General features: G+C 44.0%; 1 protein-coding gene and 1 non-coding gene across 2 annotated transcripts in view; one reads left to right on the top strand and one right to left on the bottom strand.

The window, feature by feature from the left end:
- Positions 1-20,805, bottom strand: part of LOC124803199 (neural-cadherin-like) — a 275,285-nt gene that overhangs the window by 244,267 nt on the left and 10,213 nt on the right.
- Positions 11,657-11,730, top strand: Trnas-cga. The gene has a single exon. It is a non-coding gene; the product is annotated as a tRNA-Ser (tRNA).

The raw sequence follows: 20,805 nt of genomic DNA, 5'->3' as shown, positions 1-20,805 counted from the left end.
TCTTTGTCCTAGGGTGTATTTTAAGAACAAAAAAACACGCTTGTACACTACTGACCATTAAAATGGCTACACCACGAAGGTGACGTGCTACAAACGCGAAATTTAACCGAAAGGCAGAAGATGCTGTGATATGCAAATGCTTAGCTTCTCAGAGCATTCACACAAGGTTGGCGCCGGTGGCGACACCTACAACGTGCTGACATGAGGAAAGTCTCCAAACGATTTCTCATACACAAACAGTAGTTGACCGGCGTTGCCTGGTGAAACGTTGTTCTGATGCCTCGTGTAGGGAGGAGAAATGCGTACCATCACGTTTCCGTCTTTGATAAAGGTCGGATTTTAGCCTATCGCTATTGCGGTTTATCGTATCGCGACATTGCTGCTCGCGTTGGTCGAGATCCAATGACTGTTAGCAGACTATGGAATCGGTGGGTTCAGGAGGGTAATACGGAACGCCGTGCTGGATCCGAACGGCCTCGTATCAATAGCAGTCGAGATGACAGGCATCTTATCCGCATCGCTGTAACGGATCGTGCAGCCACGACTCGATCCCTGAGTCAACAGATGGGGACGTTTGCAAGACAACAACCATCTGCACGAACAGTTCCACGACGTTTGCAGCAGCATGGACTATCACCTCGGAGACCGTGGCTGCGGTTACTCTTCACGCTGCATCACAGACAGGAGCGCCTGCGATGGTGTACTCAACAACGAACCTGGGTGCATGAATGGCAAAACGTCATTTATTCGGATGAATCCAGGTTCTGTATACAGCATCATGATGGTTGCATCCGTGTTTGGCGACATCGCGGTGAACGTACATTGGAAGCGTGTATTCGTCATCGCCATACTGGCGTATCACCCGTCGTGATGGTATGGGGTGCCATTGGTTACACGTCTCTTGTTTGCATTGACGGCACTTTGAACAGTGGACGTTACATTTCAGATGTATTACGACCCGTGGCTCTACCCTTCATTCGATCCCTGAGAGACCCTACATTTCAGCAGGATAATGCACGACCGCATGTTGCAGGTCCTGTACGGGCCTCTCTGAATACAGAAAATGTTCGACTGCTACCCTGGCCAGCACATTCTCCAGATCTCTCACCAATTGAAAACGTCTGGTCAATGGTGGCCGAGCAACTGGCTCGTCACAATACGCCAGTCACTACTGTTGATGAGCTGTGGTATCGTGTTTAAGCTGCATGGGCAGCTGTACCCGTAGACGCTATCCAAGCTCTGTTTGACTCAATGCCCAGGCGTATCAAGGCCGTTATTACGGCCAGAGGTGGTTGTTCTGGGTACTGATTTCTCAGGATATGTGCACCCAAATTGCGTGAAAATGTAATCACTTGTCAGTTCTAGTATAATATATTTGACCAATGAATACCCATTTATCATCTGCATTTCTTCTTGGTGTAGCAATTTTAATGGCCATTAGTGTAAGATGTCAGCCCCAGCAATCGACACCGATGGAAAACTTTGCGCCACGATTCTGATACTACGCAGTTGCGACCTTCTGAAATCACAGCTTTAAGCTTTCGTGCGCACCAGTTGCTTGACACTTTGCCCAATAGAGCTGCATGATGCCCGAACGCAAAGTTCTGCACAGTAGGAATGACAACCAGAGCCCTCCTATTCGAGGGATGTTACAGATGAGGGAAGAGGAGGGGAAAGGTGGACACGTCCTCGCAAGTGGTTTCAAATCCTGTTCTACACTAATAACAGTAATATGAGCATGTAATACACTACGTCAGCCTCACTCACAAACAGGGCGCTTCAGGAGGGTTCGTCAGTATTCAGGGATTTGAAAGAAATGATGATTCGAAGCAGAAAAGTCTAGTAAACATGGGCTCCATACCTTAAAAGCTGTGAGTACTTTTTCATTTTTGGTACTGTGAAAAAAAACCTCTTTTACTGAAAACTCTTTGCTTTCCCTACTTTGAGAGTTGGTAGTACCAACCAAAACATGCAAAAAATGTCCAGTAAACATGGGTCTGAAGTACATACCTTAAGAGTTGTAAGTACTTGTTCATCTTCGCTACTATGGGACCTGTCTTCTATTGAATAAGTGTTCACAGATCTTAAGGTAGCATTTTGGAGCCCAGGTTTACTAGATTATTTTGCTTCGAATGATCACGTACCTCAAGCATCTTCTATACTTTCATTATTATTTTACCAATAGTCTTGTATTAATATTATGCAGCTGTGTACACACCTCAAATCAAAATGAATAAATCCAAACGAGTAAAGAATTATTATGAAATGAAGTTAATGATTATCTATTTACAGTTTCGTCATGTCAGTCACGATGAAGAGAGAAGCGTCCCCTGCAAATGTACATCACTTTAACAGTGCCAGCTTTAAAATCGAAACAAAGTGACGCACAATAGCGACGTTAATTATTAAACCTGTTATTCACTCCACTGTACAGTACTCCGTGCTCGAACGTTAAGTGGCTGCTGTGGGGCGGAGCGAGTGACAAACAACTGATGCGCACGAAAGCTTAAAAGCTGCTGTTTCAGAAGCTCATAAGCGCCTGCTTTCAGAATTATGGCCCAAATTTTCGCACGAAATTGTTTGCTGGAGCTGATATCCTGCAAATGTGTTTTTTTTTCTCTCCTTAAAATATGAGGAAAAGTTGGTGACGTTTCCTTGTAAGGGCATCTTCGACTAGTAATCTAAACTTCATAGGCTACATGATCGAACCACGCTACCGCTCAGAATTCGATAAAAATCATCAGCAATGGCGGCTAAAGACTTTCGGCATTGGGAGTCACTCTGGTTCTGCCACAGAGGACGGAGCAGCAGGTAGAGGTTCTTGCTCATAGGATGGGAAACTGCCCCTAAAAGACAGATTTATCGGCAATGATCAACGGCATGCGTGTGCAGAAGCAATGGAAATTACAGTATTAAAGACACAATGTGTGTTCAAAGGACATGTGGCATGTAACTGAAAAATTTCTCCTTTGACAAAAGATTCCGGGTTAGTCCCTCTTTGGTATCTCCAGCAAGAGACTTCCAAGGGGAAGGTGACCACGAGAAAAAATATTGAATAACCAATGGAAGGGTAACATTCTGCGAGTAAGAGCGAGGAATGTCAGTTGTCTGAATGTTGTAAGGAAGTTAGAAAATCTGAAGAGAGAAATACATTGGCTCAGTCTGGATATAGTTGGGTGCAACGATGGGAAATGGAAAGAAGTTCCGATTTCTGGTCAGTCGAGTGTATGGTAATAAAAACAGCAGCTGTAAATAGTGTAACAGAAATAGAACTATTTATGAATAGGAAAGTAAGAGACAGAGTGAGGTTACGTGAAAAGTTCACGTATAGGGTTATTATCAAAAGAATCGGCAGCAAACCAGCGCCAACAACAATAGTTAATGTGTACATGCCGAAGTCACAAGCAAAAGATGAAGAGCTGGAAGAAGTGTATATCAGTATTGAATATATGATTCACTATTTTAAAGGAGATGAAAATCTAAATCATTGGTGACTGGAACGCGCTATTACGGGAAGGAATAGAAGATAGAGTTGCGAGAGGATATGGACTCAGCAGTAGGAATGAGAGAGAAGAAAGACTGAGTTGTGTAATGAATTTCAGATGCTAGTAGTAAATACAGTTTTTCTATTTCAAGTTTTATTATGACTTCTGGGACATATGCTACTTTATATTACATTCATATTATTACATTTACAATGATGTGTTCATTATATTATTACTTTATCATAATGTGTACATGTTTGACGTGGATTTTAGAACAATATCTATCCATGGACTATTCTAATTACTTCTACTTTTAATTACACTTGTATATACTGAGATACAAATTGCGCTCTTTGGTTATTGTTCATGTTACTTTTTGTGCATGTTTAATGTCTTTTATCTTGAAACCTGGTAGTCAAGGAAGGCAGCATTCGGTTACGATTGTGGACGGGGCCGTAATCAGTTACTATTGGTTCCCTTTTGCAATTACACACATGTATTTTAAAACGGTAATTCCAGACTCAGCAACAAATAAAGATATCACACGTTATTAATGAAGGAATAAACAACTGTGTAATTAATAGTACTTTCAGTGCGTTACAATTTACCAAATGAGCATAAAATACAGACACAGCAAATGATATTTTAAAAACAAGTCAATGTGATTCCAGTTAGAATTTTAAGGCAAGTAACCACAGTCACGGCTGAAGGCCTTTAACGCCAAGAACGGAAAATATAAAAAAATTAACAAACATACTGTAAAACAGCAATGCAATAGCAAAGGTTAATTTTATAAAGACAGGCAACTGATCACCAAACGGGTGAGACAAAATGATGGTAAACTTGGTAGTACAACCATTTAAACCTGCTGTAACGCCAAGAATGGCAATTATATAATTTTTTTTTAAAAAACATACAGTAAAACAGCAAATATAACAGCAAAGGTTAACTTAAAAGGACAAGCATCTGATCACCAAACAGGTGAGACAAATGATGGTAAACTTGGTAGCACAATCATTTAAACATGCTGTAACGCCAAGAATGGCAATTATATAAAAAAGTTAGGAATATACAATAAAACAGCAAACACAATAATAGAACGCAAGGGTCAGTCACAGACAGTGCACCAGGCATCGACCTCTGAGTAGGTCCGGCAAAAAACACTTTCGGGAGCGGTGAGATAGGCAACCAATAGTTGCTTTCACTTCACAAGATGGTAACTCAGACTAGTGGCAGTCTAACGAATGACTAATGATAATCTTGCCGAGGCTACCTGACGTCCAATAAACCAGATGCAAAGATGTAAAAATACCCCAAAGCCGGAGCCGGCGGTCTGGACTCCGCTCGCAGAATACTGTGCTTAGAACGCCCAGAACGAGAAAGGAATCACTACCACCTGGGTAGAAGAATCGCCAATCAACCTACAATCAAGCAAGCTGTCAAAACTACAAGACTCACTGGACAGCAGCAGCAATAAGAGGAAGTGTACACTGCCGTTACATACACTAAACCCCAGGGCAGGTAACTGGGGCGTTAGCGGCTACAAGACAGGAAAAATACGGCTGGTTGAACTTAACAAATTGTAACAAGTTGTACGCAATAAATAGTAATTAGAAGTCCAGGAAAGCTAATCACTCCGCCTTCCCCAAGCACGCCACCCGCTGCTCTTCGCCTCGGCGATACTGCGAGCAGCAACACGAGCTCAAGTCACTGGAGAATCGCAAGATCTCACAGCGGTGGAGGTTTCTCTACTTGAATCCAAAAGCACTCAAAGCTTGCAGACTCCGGTTTAGGACGAGGTCGTGCACCCTTGTGACCACAGGCCTTCGATCTGGCAGTCCATGCGCGCCACCAGCGGTCCTGGCGTGTTCCCACACTGCGCGGACCTCACTCCTCCTGAGTTCCCATCCGAACTGCCCCCTGACACGATCCGGAAAAACAACAACGTCTCCCCAAAGATAGTGCCACAGTTACTGCATATCGATAACCGTCGCTGCTGCCATTAGCGGACAGGCAACACTTGCGAAACCAAGTGGCGCCAGTCAACACGAGAAGAAGGCAAACAAGTGCAACCATGTCAACTAAACGATACGGTCTGGCCTCCAACAGAGGACGGAAACCTAAAAACATCACCAACGCGAGCCGCAACACGGCTCAATCTTGTATACGTTTTGTGTGTCTATGCTGTGTCAGTGTTTTCACTGTTACTCGTTTCATCGTCAGTACTAGAACTACTCCAACCATCTGTCGTCGTCTTCTGCTACTTCTTATATTGATGAGTGTGCTTATAAATATCACCTTCTGCTTTTGTGTTACTGTTGGCGATTGTGTTCAGTACTGGGTTCCTTCGAATACAGCGTTCGAGAACCACAACAGGAAGAGGTATAGACACTGTTGATCACGGAAACCAAAATTCTTGTGTAGTCTCCCATATGAGTCTGGCGCCAATTATCAAATGGTTCAAATGGCTCTGAGCACTATGGGACTTAACATCTGAGGTCATCAGTCCCCTAGAACTTAGAACTACTTAAACCTAACTAACCTAAGGACATCACACACATCCATGCCCGAGGCAGGATTGGAACCTGCGACAGTAGCGGTCGCGCCGTTCCGGTCTGAAGCGCCTAGAACTGCTCGGCCACAACGGCCGACCATCTCGCCAATTATCATCCTACGTTCAATGTTAACCAGTGACGTGCTGCCGTATTCAATATACACACATCAAAAAAAGTTTTGCATTACCTTAGTTCCGAAAATTGGAATCGAGATCAACATAAACATCATTTCCGCCCTTTTTATTGCTCATGAAAACCACACATTGCATGTTGTACAACCACACAGCAAGAACTTCAGAGGTGGTGGCCCAGATTGCTGGACACACCGGTACTTCTGATACCCAGTAGCACGTCCTCTTGCATTGATGCGTGCCTGTATTAGTCGTGGCATACTAGCCACAAGTTCATCAAGGCATTGTAGGTCCAGATTGTTCCACTCCTCGATGGCGATTCGGCGTAGATCCCTCAGAGTGGTTCGTGGGTCACATTGTCCATAAACAGCCCTTTTCAATCTATCCCAGGCATGTTCGATAGGGTTCATGTCTGGAGAACATGCTTGCCACTCTAGTCGAGCAATGTCATTATCCTGAAGGAAGTCATTCACAAGATGGACACGATGGGGGCGCGAATTGTCGTCCACGAAGACGAATGCCTCGCCAATTTGCTGCTGATTGCCGATATGGTTGCACTATCGGTCGGAGGATGGCATTCATGTATCTACAGCCGTTACGGCGCCTTCCGTGACTACCAGCGGCGTACGTCGGCCCCATATAATGGAGAGAACCTCCACCTTGCTGCACTCGCTGAACAGTGTGTCTAATTCGTTCACCCTGACCGGGTTGCCTCCAGACACGTCTCCGACTATTGTCTGGTTGAAGGCATATGCGGCACTCATCGGTGAAGAGAGCGTGATGCCAATCCTGAGCATGCTCTCGGCACTTTGTTGGACCCATCTGTACCGCGCTGTCTGGTGTCGTGGTTGCAAAAATGGACCTCGCCATGGCCATCGGGAGTGAAGTTGTGCATCATGCAGCCTATTGCGCACATTTTGAGTCTTAACACGACGTCCTGTGGCTGCACGAAAAGCATTATTCATCATGGTGGCGTTGCTGTAAGGGTTTCTCCGAGCCATAATCCATAGGTAGCGGTCATCCACTGCAGTAGTGCAGTAGTAGTCCTTGGGTGGCTTGAGAGATCCATTTCATCGACAGTTCCTGTTTCTGTATCTCCTCCATGTCCGAACAACATCGCTTTGGTTCTCTCCGAGACGCCTGGACACTTCGCTTGTTGAGAGCCCTTCCTGGCACGAAGTAACAATGTGTACGCGATCGAACCGAACCGCGGCAATGACCGTCTAGGCATGGTTGAACTACAGACAACACGAGCCGTGTACCTCCTTCCTGATGGAACGACTGGAACCGATCGGCTGTCGGACTCCCTACGTCTAATAGGCGCTGCTCATGCATGGTTGTTTACATCTTTGGGCGGGTTTGATGATATCTCTGAACAGTCAAAGTGACTGTGTCTGTGATAAAATATCCACAGTCAACGTCTGTCTTCAGGAATTCTGGGAACCGGGGTGATGCAAAACTTTTTTTTTGATGTGTATATATGTGTCTATAAGAGACTGTTCAGATATTGCGTCTGGAATCGTGCCATACGCCGCATCTAGACGAGTTATTCGGGCGTCGTACAGGGCATATCTTCAAATGCGAAATCCTTCCCATGACTTCTGGTCACTCTAATATTCCTAGCTGTACCCGGCCACGTGTTGTTGTGGCTCAGCCGGCTGCTGTGACCGAGCCGTTCTAGGCGCTTCTGTCCGGAACCGCACTGCTGCTACAGTCGCAGGTTCGAATCCTGCCTCGCGTATGGATGTGTGTGATGTCCTTAGGTTAGTTAGGTTTAAGTAGTTCTAAGTTCTAGGGGACTGATGACCTCAGATGTTAAGTCCCATAATGCTTAGAACCAGTTGAATTTTGTTGTGGCTCAGTTTGGTTAAATGGGAAAGAAAGAAAAGAGAAACGACACTTTTCTCATACGTGTGGGAATTGGATAATGTTCTAATGCCTTTCTCACCCCTGTCGCCGTCCATTTCCTCGTCCTGCTCCCACTGTCCATCTCTTCCTCCTTCACCATCTCTCTGTCCATGTCCTCCTTCTTCCGCCTCTCTCCGTCCACCATCTCTGCCCCCACTTTCTTCATCTCCTCCTTCCCGCTCTCTATGTACATTTCCTCTTACTCCCGGCCTCCCTGTCCGTCTCCTTCCCCTCCCTCTGACACTGAGCCTTGTTGAAACTTCCTGGCAGATTAAAACTGTGTGCCGGACTGAGACTCGAACTCGGGCCCTTTGTCTTTCGCGGGCAAGTGCTCTACCAACTGAGCTACCCAAGCACAACTCACGCCCCGTCCTCACAGCTTTACTTCTGTCAGTACCTCGTCTCCAACCTTCCAAACTTTACAGAAGCTCTCCTGCGAAACTTGCAGAATTAACACTCCTTAAAGAAAGGATATTGCGGGGACATGGCTAAGCCACAGCAGTTTCGCAGAAGAGCTTCTGTAAAGTTTGGAAGGTTGGAGACGTGGTACTGGCAGAAGTAAAGCTGTGAGGACGGGGCGTGAGTTGTGCTTGGGTAGCTCAGTTGGTAGAGCACTTGCCCGCGAAAGGCAAAGGTCCCGAGTTCGACTCTCGGTGCGGTACACAGTTTTAATCTGCCAGGAAGTTTCATATCAGCGCACACTCCGCTGCAGAGTGAAAATCTCATTCTGGCTTGTTTATTGTTATTACACATTGAGATTCTACAGTAGCATTCCAGTCATAACCCGATAAGCCAGAAATACATTTCTCCTATTTTCTGTGACAACCATCGGTGAGGAAGGAAGTGAGACAGGACATCGTTGTGTTGTTTATGTTTAAAAATACACATGATGAGGAAAAATATACATGGGAGAACCATTTGTCTAAGGGTTTAAATGTCCCACTATGAAACAAAACTGCACACTTTTACAGTAGGCCATTTTCTTTTGCTCAGTCGTTTTAACACTTGAATGCTGTCCTCTTACCTCTGAGATACACACTGACTTCTTTCTCCAACGGCAAGCGCGGCTGTAGGGAATGGGTAGCCTCTGTCTCTCTGTCTCTCTCTCTCTCTCTCTCTATCTCTCTCTTTCTCTCTCTCTAGCCCACGAGGCACCAAACAACAGTGTAGTGCCAGCCGTTGCGGAGTGGAGGTGCCGTTCTCACCTGCCTTTGTATCACCGACACGGCGACAGCAGATTTGTATTTTTGATCGATCTATGGTTCAAAAGGCTCTGAGCACTATGGAACATAACATCTATGGTCATCAGTCCCCTAGAACTTAGAACTACTTAAACCTAACTAACCTAAGGACATCACAAACATCCATGCCCGAGGCAGGATTCGAACCTGCGACCGTAGCGGTCACGCGGTTCCAGACTGAAGCGCCTAGAACCGCACGGCCACACCGGCCGGCCATCGATCTATATTTTTGTTCGTAAGTGTACCGTTGCAGTTTCATTCTACTTATTTTAATAGCATTCGAAAGTACTATTCGTTTCGGTTAGAAGCATATGTATTTCTCAGATACGACGACAGCAAATTCGTAAGTTCTTTTGCTGAATCTGTAATTCTCTTCTTTATTCTATTTATGTGCTTTCACTCTAATTACTTCAGTAAAACACGAGCTAACCATTACTTTGTTCCATTACAGAATCGTAATGACATCACAGAAACATTTTCTGACTTAAATAATCTAGTTGGTGTAGCAAGAGTCCACCAAATACTGTTTGATGGCATGGGTGAGGATGAAGTGCGGCCTGGAGCATCTTCGTACGATTTAGAAGAGGAAGTCTGTGACTGCATGAGAGAACAATGAAGAACAGGGAGAAGACTCGAAGATAGAACAGAGCAGTACAGATGTGAGCTCTTCTGAAAAAGAAGAAGAAGAAAAGGAAGAAGAAAAACGGAATTTCTATGTGTGTCACCAGAGGCAAGGGAAGAAGGTAACAGAAACATTCCCTTGAAAAGAAGAAAAATCAAGTGGCGTACAAGTGTAATCGGAAAGGCCCGAAATTTTGTAAAAATTATGGATATGTGGAAATGTCTGATTGATGATGCCTTGGTAGATTTCATTGTTAGATATTCAAATCAGTATATTGGCAGCATATGTCCACATTAACCACAGCCTAAGTTTGATCGGACCGAAATACACCCCTTTGTAGACCTTTTATACGTAGCAGGACATTAGAAAGGTGAAAGAATCAATTTTGAAGATTTGTGAGATAAAGACGGTAGAATTATAATAAAAAGATGGATTTGGCATAGAAATCTTCGGTTTGTCGGTGTCTGTCTTTAGATTTCAATTCTTACTGCAGACTGTGAGATTTGACGTTAGGAAAAGTAGACTAGAAAGGAGCGCTACAGACCGTATAGCAGCTATTCGTGATTTATGTAAAAAGTTTGTAAATTACTGCAGCGCTTGCTACTGTGTGGGAGCTGATGTCACAATTGACAAAAAGAAAGAGAAAGACGCAATTAGGGGCACACGTCCATTCACTCAGTATATTCTATCAAAACTATCAAAATATGGGATGAAAATATATGCAGCTACAGATTCTAAGATGTTATATGCCGTCAATCTGGAAATGTATCCTGGTAAACAACCAGAAGGATCATTCCAATGTAAGAACAAATGCACAGATATGGTACAAAGATTGGTTACTGCCGTAGCTAACACTGGACGAAATGTAACAGCTGATAATTCGTTTGGTGACTGAACTCTTCTACAAAGCTTATCAAAAAAATACTGCTTGTCTTATGCAGGAACACTAAAGATGAATAAGTGGCAGATCCCTAAAAAAAAAGAGATGAAAAAACAGAGAGAACTTTTCGAGCCTTTTTTGCATTCTGTATAGAAGGAACGCTGTTTTCATACGTCCCTCAAAATAAAAGTAAAAAGTAAATGTAACGCTCATCTCAATTGTAAACAAGGACGAGTCAACTGATACGGATACAAGTGACAAGAAAAAGCCTGAAATGGTAACTTATTACAGTGAACATATGATTGAAGTTGATACAGTTGATAAAATCTAATCCACTTACAATTTCACCAGGGCACTAGAAGAAGGTAGATGGTTGCTTTTTTCAGTTCTAAATATTGTGGAATCAATTTTCAAGTTGAAACTTCCTGGCAGATTAAAACTGTGTGCCCGACCGAGACTCGAACTCGGGACCTTTGCCTTTCGCGGGCAAGTGCTCTACCAACTGAGCTACCGAAGCACGACTCACGCCCGCTACTCACAGCTTTACTTCTGCCAGTACCTCGTCTCCTACCTTCCAAACTTTACAGAAGCTCTCCTGCGAACCGGCACACAGTTTTAATCTGCCAGGAAGTTTCATATCAGCGCACACTCCACTGCAGAGGAAAATCTCATTCTGGAAACATCCCCCAGGCTGTGGCTAAGCCATGTCTCCGCAATATCCTTTCTTTCAGGAGTGCTAGTTCTACAAGGTTCGCAGGAGAGCTTCTGTAAAGTTTGGAAGGTAGGAGACGAGGTACTGGCAGAAGTAAAGCTGTGAGTAGCGGGCGTGAGTCGTGCTCGGTAGCTCAGTTGGTAGAGCACTTGCCCGCGAAAGGCAAAGGTCCCGAGTTCAAGTCTCGGTCGGGCACACAGTTTTAATCTGCCAGGAAGTTTCATATCAGCGCACACTCCGCTGCAGAGTGAAAATCTCATTCTGGAAACATCCCCCAGGCTGTGGCTAAGCCATGTTTCCGCAATATCCTTTCTTTCAGGAGTGCTAGTTCTACAAGGTTCGCAGGAGAGCTTCTGTAAAGTTTGGAAGGTAGGAGACGAGGTACTGGCAGAAGTAAAGCTGTGAGTACCGGGCGTGAGTCGTGCTTGGGTAGCTCAGTTGGTAGAGCACTTGCCCGCGAAAGGCAAAGGTCCCGAGTTCGAGTCTCGGTCGGGCACACAGTTTTAATCTGCCAGGAAGTTTCATATCAGCGCACACTCCGCTGCAGAGTGAAAATCTTATTCTGAAATTTTCAAGTTATTCATATGGAAAACGTAAATGGACCACTGAAACGTCGGCTGTGTCTTCGAAGTGTCGGTAAAGGATTTATTGATAATCAGTTGATAAGGCGATACCTTATGCTTCGTTTACCTCGCACAATTTCAACGTGCCTTTGGGAAATTTCACCTGAAAATTGACAACCCGTCATTACTCACGCCAATATTGCGACCAATGATATAATACAAATGGGAAGCATTGCCATATATATATATTTCGGTTTAATAATGGTAAATGTACACCATGTTTTCTACGTCAGGTCCGTGCAAGCACGTCCTCATGCACGTGCAGTGCACTCACACACATACATTTACACACACACACAAATGTGTACTGCTGTCGTAACGCATATATTCGAGTACAACGTTATGTCATAATTTCAAGTAAATTGAGTTACTATTTTTCGAGTTTTGTGAGCAGAAACACACGCAGGTTGAATTTTTATATACGAGTATGACCATAATTATATCCTTATGTAATGGACCTGTGAGTTAAAAAAGTAACTAACTTTTTACCAATACAGCGGAAAAACAGCCAAATTTCCGACTTTGGTTGTTGACACAGGAGTTGCTGCCCTGCAATTACTGTAGCATCCTGGAAATTAGTAAACTTTTTATGTATAAAAATCTGGTTCGAAGAGCCACATGACCTGGAGGCTAAATAAAAATAATTGTATACCATGCATTCTTCGTCAGGTATGTGTAAGCACGTCCTCATCCGCGTGCACTCACACACATACATTTACACCCCCCCCCCCCTCCCACCCACCCACACACACACACACACACACACACACACAAACATGTGTTGTTGCCGTACTATACGGCAATAAGATCGGATTACCGTCACGAATGGCAGGCCTACGATTTATGGTTGGAATCATTTGAGCGTCATTACTGCAACAAAATCTGCCGCCGGAAATGACGACTGGAAGCTATGTGCTCTGAATAACCGCGTATTAGAATTGCAGATGGCGCTTCCGTTTTTGCTTCCGTGTCGGTCCGCCTAACAATGTCCTTCCTCTATGGCACACGCCATTCGCTGACGGCGGAATCTGCATATTTAGGGGGAAAGACCAGTTTAATATGAATAGCTATTCGTGGCCAGGAATGACGTCTCCGCCTATTCCGCCGCAGCTGCTCTCTAAATTGTCTACATAAAGCCAGCGCAATTTCGCGTGCAGAGAGACAGTTTAAAGTCCACGTGGGTCGTCCTTTTACGGAGAGTGAGGTCTCATTTCTACCTCTGATTGTTCATGCAAGAACCAGAGCGGGGCGTTCTGAGGGTGTAAGTCCCTAGAGGAAGATTCGTCGCTAACCAAATTCTTTAGAAAACGCAACGCAAAATTCGCGGTTTACTTTCTACACACGTGTAACGTCTGAATTTTCGGTCAATGCAAGAAAAATTACACCTGAATATTAATGTGGTGGGAAAAGGAATTAGAATAAAAAAAAAGAATCTTAGTAAATGAAGTTATTCTGTCCTTCGTTTACAAGTAGTTACAGATAGCCGCCAGTCGGGAAAACGCATTCCCAGTAACGCACCCTATTTCAGTGATCTCCCATGAGCTATTGCAGTCCCTGTGTTGTTTAGAGGAACGATGTAATGTTCTTTCTGACATGCCTGCATGTCCGAAGGAACATTCCTCGTTCCTCTTAACAACACAGGCACTGCAATATTGTATTTATCCGCAGATACCAGGTAGCGACTTTGAAATAAACTACTGGCCATTAAAATTGCTACACCAAGAACAAATGCAGATGATTAACGGGTATTCATTGGACAAATATATTATACTAGAACTGACATGTGATTACATTTTCACGCAAATTGGATGGATAGATCCTGAGAAATCAGTACCCAGTACAGCCACCCCTGGCCGTAATAACGGCCTTGATACGCTTGGGCATTGAGGCAAACAGAGCTTGGATGGCGTGTCAGGTACAGCTGCCCATGCACCTTCAACACGATACTACAGTTCGTCAAGAGTAGTGACTGGCGTATTGTGACGAGCCAGTTGCTCGGCCACCATTGACCAGACGTTTTCAATTGGTGAGAGATCTGGAGAATGTGCTGGCCAGGGCAGCAGTCGAACATTTTCTGTATACAGAAAGGCCCGTACAGGATCTGAAACATGCGGTCGTGCATTATTCTGCTGAAATGTAGGGTTTCGCAGGGATCGAATGAAGGGTCGTAATACATCTGAAATGTAACGTCCACTGTTCAAAGTGCCGTCAATGCGAACAAGAAGTGACTGAGACGTGTAACCAATGGCATCCCATACCATCACGCCGGGTGATACGCCAGTATGGCGATGAGGAATACACGCTTCCAATGTGCGTTCACCGCGATGTCGCCAAACACGGATGCGACCATCATGATGCTGTAAACAGAACCTGGATTCATCCGAAAAAATGACGTTTTGCCATTCGTGCACCCAGGTTCGTCGTTGAGTACACTATCGCAGGCGTTCCGCGTCAAGGGTAACCGCAGCCATAGTCTCCGAGCTGATAGTCCATGCTGCTGCAAACGTCGTCGAACTGTTGGTGCAGACGGTTGTTGTCTTGCAAACGTCCCCATCTGTTGACTCAGGGATCGAGACGTGGCTGCACGATCCGTTACAGCGATGCGGATAAGATGCCTGTCATCTCGACTGCTAGTGATACGAGGCCGTTGGGATCCAGCACGGCGTTCCGTATTACCCTCCTGAACCCACCGATTCATATTCTGTTAACAGTTCATTGGATCTCGACCAACGCGAGCAGCAATGTGTCGATACGATAAACTGCAATCGCGATAGGCTACAATCCGACCTTTATCAAAGTCGGAAACGTGATGGTACGCATTTCTCCTCCTTACACGAGGCATCACAACAACGTTTCACCAGGCAACGCCGGTCAACTGCTGTTTGTGTATGAGAAATCGGTTGGATACTTTCCTCATGTCAGCACGTTGTAGGTGTCGCCACCGGCGCCAACCTTGTGTGAATGCTCTGAAAAACTAAACATTTGCATATCACAGCATCTTCTTCACTTTTGTAGCACGTCATCTTCGTGGTGTAGCAATGATATGGCCAGTAGTGTAAAATGTCCTCTCTCGTACGGGAATTACGTAATGTGTATACGAATACATGCCGTGACGTAGGAACGACTGCATATGGAAGTTTGTGTCTGGCCGCGGCTCGTGCATGGGAAACCAAAGCTGTTCAGGTGGTCGCTTACGTAAAGCGGGAAACTGGGGTAAGAGGCCCGGTCCGGCACAAAACTTCACTGTCGTCATTCCCTCATGCAGCTGACGGTTGTTCGTGATCGCATCTGCGAATACATTTCATGTTGTCCATGAAGTCAGTTTATGCAGATTTAAAACATGTAACGCAGTTAAAGGATCAAACACGTGAAAGGGAAGCAGTAGTTGAGAAGGGAGGGGGAGAGTTTTGTAGCCTGTTGTGGATGTTATCCAATCTACACACTGAGCAAGGAGTAAAGAAAACTAAGGATAAATCTGGAAAGGGAATTAAAGAGCAGGGAGAAGAAACAAAATCTTTGACGTTTGCAATTGACATTGTAATTCTGTCAGAGAGGGAAAAGAACTTGGAAGAGCAGGTAAACGGACTGGATAGTGTCTTGAAGAGAGGTAATATCAACAAAAATACAGCAAGGGTAATGGAATGCAGTCGAATTCAATCAAGTGATACTGACAGGATTATATTAAGAAATGAGACACTAAATGCAGTAGATGAGTTTTGTGATTCTTGACTTTCTTCCGGCGTATTTGATAATCAAAATATCCACGGGTGTACTGCCGGTCTACAGTGTCCAACGGGCACAATATTTCGGCGGTCATACATGTCGACATCATCAGGTGAACTGACGGACTGAGCTCCTGTGAACGTGCCGGCACGGAGATCCGTACGCTATGGCTGCTCAGAGGGAACTGGGTTCGGTCGCGGCGTCGGCCGATTTAAATGCCCTCTGCCCGCGGCGCGCTCCCTGCGCTGTCCGCGCCCCGCGCCACGGTCGCGCGGTGGAACAGATTGCGACGGCGTCTGAGATGACGTCGGTGTGATGGCTCTGTCCGCCGTGGTCGTCACAACTATATGTTTGCTCGATTTACTCTTCATTAACCCAACCGTTGGTTCCCAAGCCTTGATAAGATTATAGCCACAGTCATGGTTTATGAGGTCGTCATTGGTGCGAATTTCGATGGTCTCTCTAACAACGCTGTCCCAGTATTTCGACGTCTGTACCAGCTTGGCCGTCCTCAAGCCTAATGGCTTTCTTATATCTTTGGCAGAATACTGCTCTTTTCGTGATAATAATATGAGGGTTGTCCAGAAAGTAGGTTCCGATCAGTCGCGAAATGGAAACCACTGTGAAAACCAGGAAAGGTTTTATTTGCAACAGTTAGGAACACCTTCCACCTACTTCTCTACATAGTCGCCGCCCCAGCTTCGAGTGTTGTCGTACTGTTGCATCAATGTTTCAATATCCTCGTCATAGAAAGCAGCCGCCTGTGCTTTCGGCCAGTTAACTGCACTGGTCTTCATCTCGTTGTCTGTGGAAAAAATTTGTCCTCAAAGCCAGCGGTTCTTGTGAGAAGAGATGAGACTCCGGGGGAGCCAATTACTGAGTATATTGTGGGTGATCAAACACTTCTCATCGGAAACGCTGCAGGAGCGCCTTCATTGCCCCTGCAACGTGCGGCCGAGAATTGGCATGAGGAAGGAACTGCTCGACAGTTGTGTTATGCGGGCTGCGTGACACAGGCGAAATCTCTAACCAGGCTCTCATACTTGTCGAGAGACGGTATTCCCTATGCATCTTTACGTGCTCACTGTTCACTCAAATCTGAAAGAGCGACGGACACGATCGACGGGAATACTAGAGACACTGCCCAACACACAGCTGTGCAAAGCTTTACCGGATTTTCCCAGTGGTTTCCATTTCGCGACCGATCGGAACTTACTTTCTGGACAACCCTTGTATATAGGCACGATCACAGTGGACACCACTTAAATATACACAGGTACATAATGTGACACGAACTATTCTGGTTGTGTTTCAGAGAGGTTGCTTACCTGGGTATTTTCCGCCATTTTATTTATTATCTAAAAGAAAATGATTTAAATTCACATTCGAGTTCGTCATTGTTGGTCGTGTAGGTCTAACTTCATAATCGGAGCTTGAGAACAGACATGGTTCTATGGAAGTGAATATTTCCACCCTCTTGGGTTAAATTAATGCCAGTCATCTCTGGAGCTTATAAATAAAAATAAAAAATGAAGTATATGATACCGTCTTGAGAATTTTCTATGCTAGTTTTTCTTTGTGCGGTGGTTTTAGTTTTGTCTCTACAAATTAAACAAATGCAAGAGGGATGATTCTGTGTTGGCAGCGCTGTGTAGCGCTTTGCATTGGATCTCTGACTGCGCTTTCTTTGTAAGAGACTCTGTTGCTGGTTGGACTCCTTGTTGGAAGTTAATCGCTGTTAGTGTTGGGCAGTTGGAAGTTAGTCGCCAGCAGTGATGGAAATACTGTTGGGCAGTTGAAGGTGAACAGCCAGCTGTGATGGATGTTAAAGTGAGAAGTCAGCAATGATGGTGGGTAGAGGTCTGAAGTGTTAGCGTAGGCTAAATATTATTCATGATTATATGCCTTTGTACTAGATGTCAATGACTATTTATATTCGTGTTTGAACTGGATGTCACATTATGAAGGCAAAAAAATTACATTATTTGGTTTGCAACAAAATCTTTCCTTTGCTAACCACATGCCTTTTAGTAGTTAGTGGCTTTAGTAGTTAGAATCTTTTATTTAGCTGGCAGTGTTGACGCTCGCTGTATTGCAGTAGTTCGCGTAATGAAGATTTTTGTGAGGTAAGTGGTTAATGAAATATATAGGTTATTGTTAAGGTTTCTTTTTAGTCAGGGCCATTCTTCTGAATTAATTAGGTGAAGTCAGGTTATCTTTTTTTTTGAGCAGTCAGATTGCGTTGCGCAAGGATATTGTGGGTCTCAGTCATTCAGGAATTTAAGTACAGCCACACTCATTTCAATAAAGAAGTTTCACAAATTACGTGGGCACACCATCTGCAGTTTATCTACGAACCTCAAATAGAGCATATTCTCCCACATACTCACGTTTACTTCTTTCATATCTTCTGCATGTACTCGCATATTCTGAGTTACTGCTGAAAGCCATCAATTGCCTACTTGAATTCAAATGGCTCTGAGCACTATGGGACTTAACATCTGAGGTCATCAGTCCCCTAGAACTTAGAACTACTAAAACCTAACTAACCTAAGGACATCACACACATCCATGCCCGAGGCAGGATTCGAATCTGCGACCGTAGCGGTCGCGCGGTTCCAGACTGAAGCGCCTAGAAACGCTCGGTCATAACTTGAATTCATGCGTTATCATCGCACATACGCAATATCCTTATTGCTATGTGCTTCACATGGTTACAATGGCGCCCAGTTATTTACTACTGCCATCTTCTTGCATCCGTAAGTTGATAATACTGTTGAATATAACATCTCTCTTTTGTTCCATTTCAAATATGATGTAACGAGAATCCGAAAGCATGTATGTAGGGTGAGTCCGTAATTATGTTACAAACTTTCAGTGATAATGGGAAGAGTAAATGTGTCAGTTTCAAGTAAGTGACCGTGGGCCGGAAACGACCGAGTTGAAAGTTATAAGCGTAAATCGTTCTGATGCCTCTGACAGTAGAATACCCGTACCGATACTGTTGTTCCTAAGATCGTAGGCTAGGCGACTCTCAGAGCTGGTAGAGTTGATCTAAAGAAGATAAAAATTTGTAGTATGCATGGGTTATAAAATGCCTGTCTTGCCCTTGTACAGTTGAAAAGATGTGTTTCACAGTATCATAGATGAATAAGTGCTCGTAGCCCTTAAGGTATGCATTTTTCAGCGCATATTTACTAGACCTTTTTGTCTTTTTATGGTCCATACTACCACATCGGAAAGCTTCCTAGCACATGATCTGAGAAACAACAGCACCGGTACATGTGTTCCAGTGTGAGAGGTATCAGAACGATTCCGCCTCTGACTTTCGACTTGGTCGTTTCCGGACCAGGGTCCTTTACCTCATATTTATACATTTACCCTTCTCCATCGTCCCTGGAAGTTCTTAACATCGTCGTGGGATAATCCTGTATAATACCGTGGTCTTTCACTCTCTCAGAATGGCTTAGTAACTCATCTGCTGCACCCTGTTAGTGGAAGTTGGGAATGCTAAAATTTAACAACTTGGGAAGGTAAAGCTGGCGTAAGGGCATTGGCTGTGTCATAGCTCATTGACTGGGCCGTAGACTTCGAACTAAACTAGGTAGAACTAAAAGAGGTAGGCGTTTCTAAGTGGAAGGTGGCCCTTCCGAGTGGTCTGTGATGCGCGAGCGAGCATGAATAAACTTTGTGTGGCTTGGCGAAATTGCCGTAGACGTCAGATGATGCGTCGTTTAACGTCACAGCTAAGTAAAGGCTGTTCACAGCTACGTGAATGTTACGCGGTTGCTCTCACTTGCATATGGCTGCAAATGTGTAGTGCGCGCATGGAAGTGCTTCCCTCCTTCTCTTACCACCACACCTTGCGCTTCCTTCCTTTTTCTGGCCAGTGCAGTTAACATTAAAAACTGAAACGAGTCCTATTAGTTCATTTACCCGATTTATTCACGGACGTGTTCTTTGTTAATTATGTACAAAGTTCATCATCATCTCCTTCCAAGGATTAGGTGTTGCAGTCACCTGTTCCGGTCTCTATCATCATGCATCCATCCATCTCTTATTAGGTCTATCTAGTACTCTCTTACCAGTCGGCCGATAATTCATTATCTTTTTACAGCATCTGGTTTGTACCATTCTATCAACATGATCTATTTCATTCTATTCTCTTCTGTCTTGTTATTAACTGAAAAGATTTTTAAATCTGATCTTATCGTTTCATTCCTTGCTTTATTCATTTTATTAAGACCTCTTACATATCTCATGAACTTCATCTCTGTTGCCTGTATACGTGATTTTTCTTTTTTTGTTTCTGCTCATGATTTGGAACCATATAAAAGAGCAGGTACAGTCATAACTTTAAAGAATTTCATTTGTGTTTCTTTTCTTGTTTTTTCTCCCAAAGTTCTTCCAATTGGTCCACAGACAGCTTGATGTTTCTTAACCTTCTTCTCAATATCTTTTTCATGGTTAAAATCAATATCACATCATAGGTAACTGAAGTTGGATACTTCTCCTAAAATTTTCTCATTTATTATTATTATCGATCGGACTGGATTCTTTCCTTTGAAAACTGTTGTCTTTGCCTTATTTGCAGATATAGTTCAGTTGTAATAAGTCTCATTATCGCTCCATCTACATACTGCTCTTTGTGAATTATCTTCTCTTTCCCGCATAATTATTTGGTTATCAGCATATACCAGGGTATTTAATGGTACGCTTAGTCCTTCTTTAATTCCTAACTATATTTCATCTTTCCACTTCATAACTAGGTCGTCAATATATGAATTAAATAAAATAGGTTATAGACTGTACTCTTTCCGAATACCTTGATTTGTTAAAATTTTATTTTACACTTTCTAAACTTGTAATTATTTTTGTATTTACGCACAGATTCTCTATGGTATTAGTAAATTGTTTACGAAAAC

Source organism: Schistocerca piceifrons, chromosome 6 (assembly GCF_021461385.2).
Source record: "Schistocerca piceifrons isolate TAMUIC-IGC-003096 chromosome 6, iqSchPice1.1, whole genome shotgun sequence".
In the NCBI taxonomy this organism is placed as follows: Eukaryota; Metazoa; Arthropoda; class Insecta; order Orthoptera; family Acrididae; genus Schistocerca; species Schistocerca piceifrons.
This window is presented reverse-complemented; position numbering and strand designations above follow the sequence as displayed.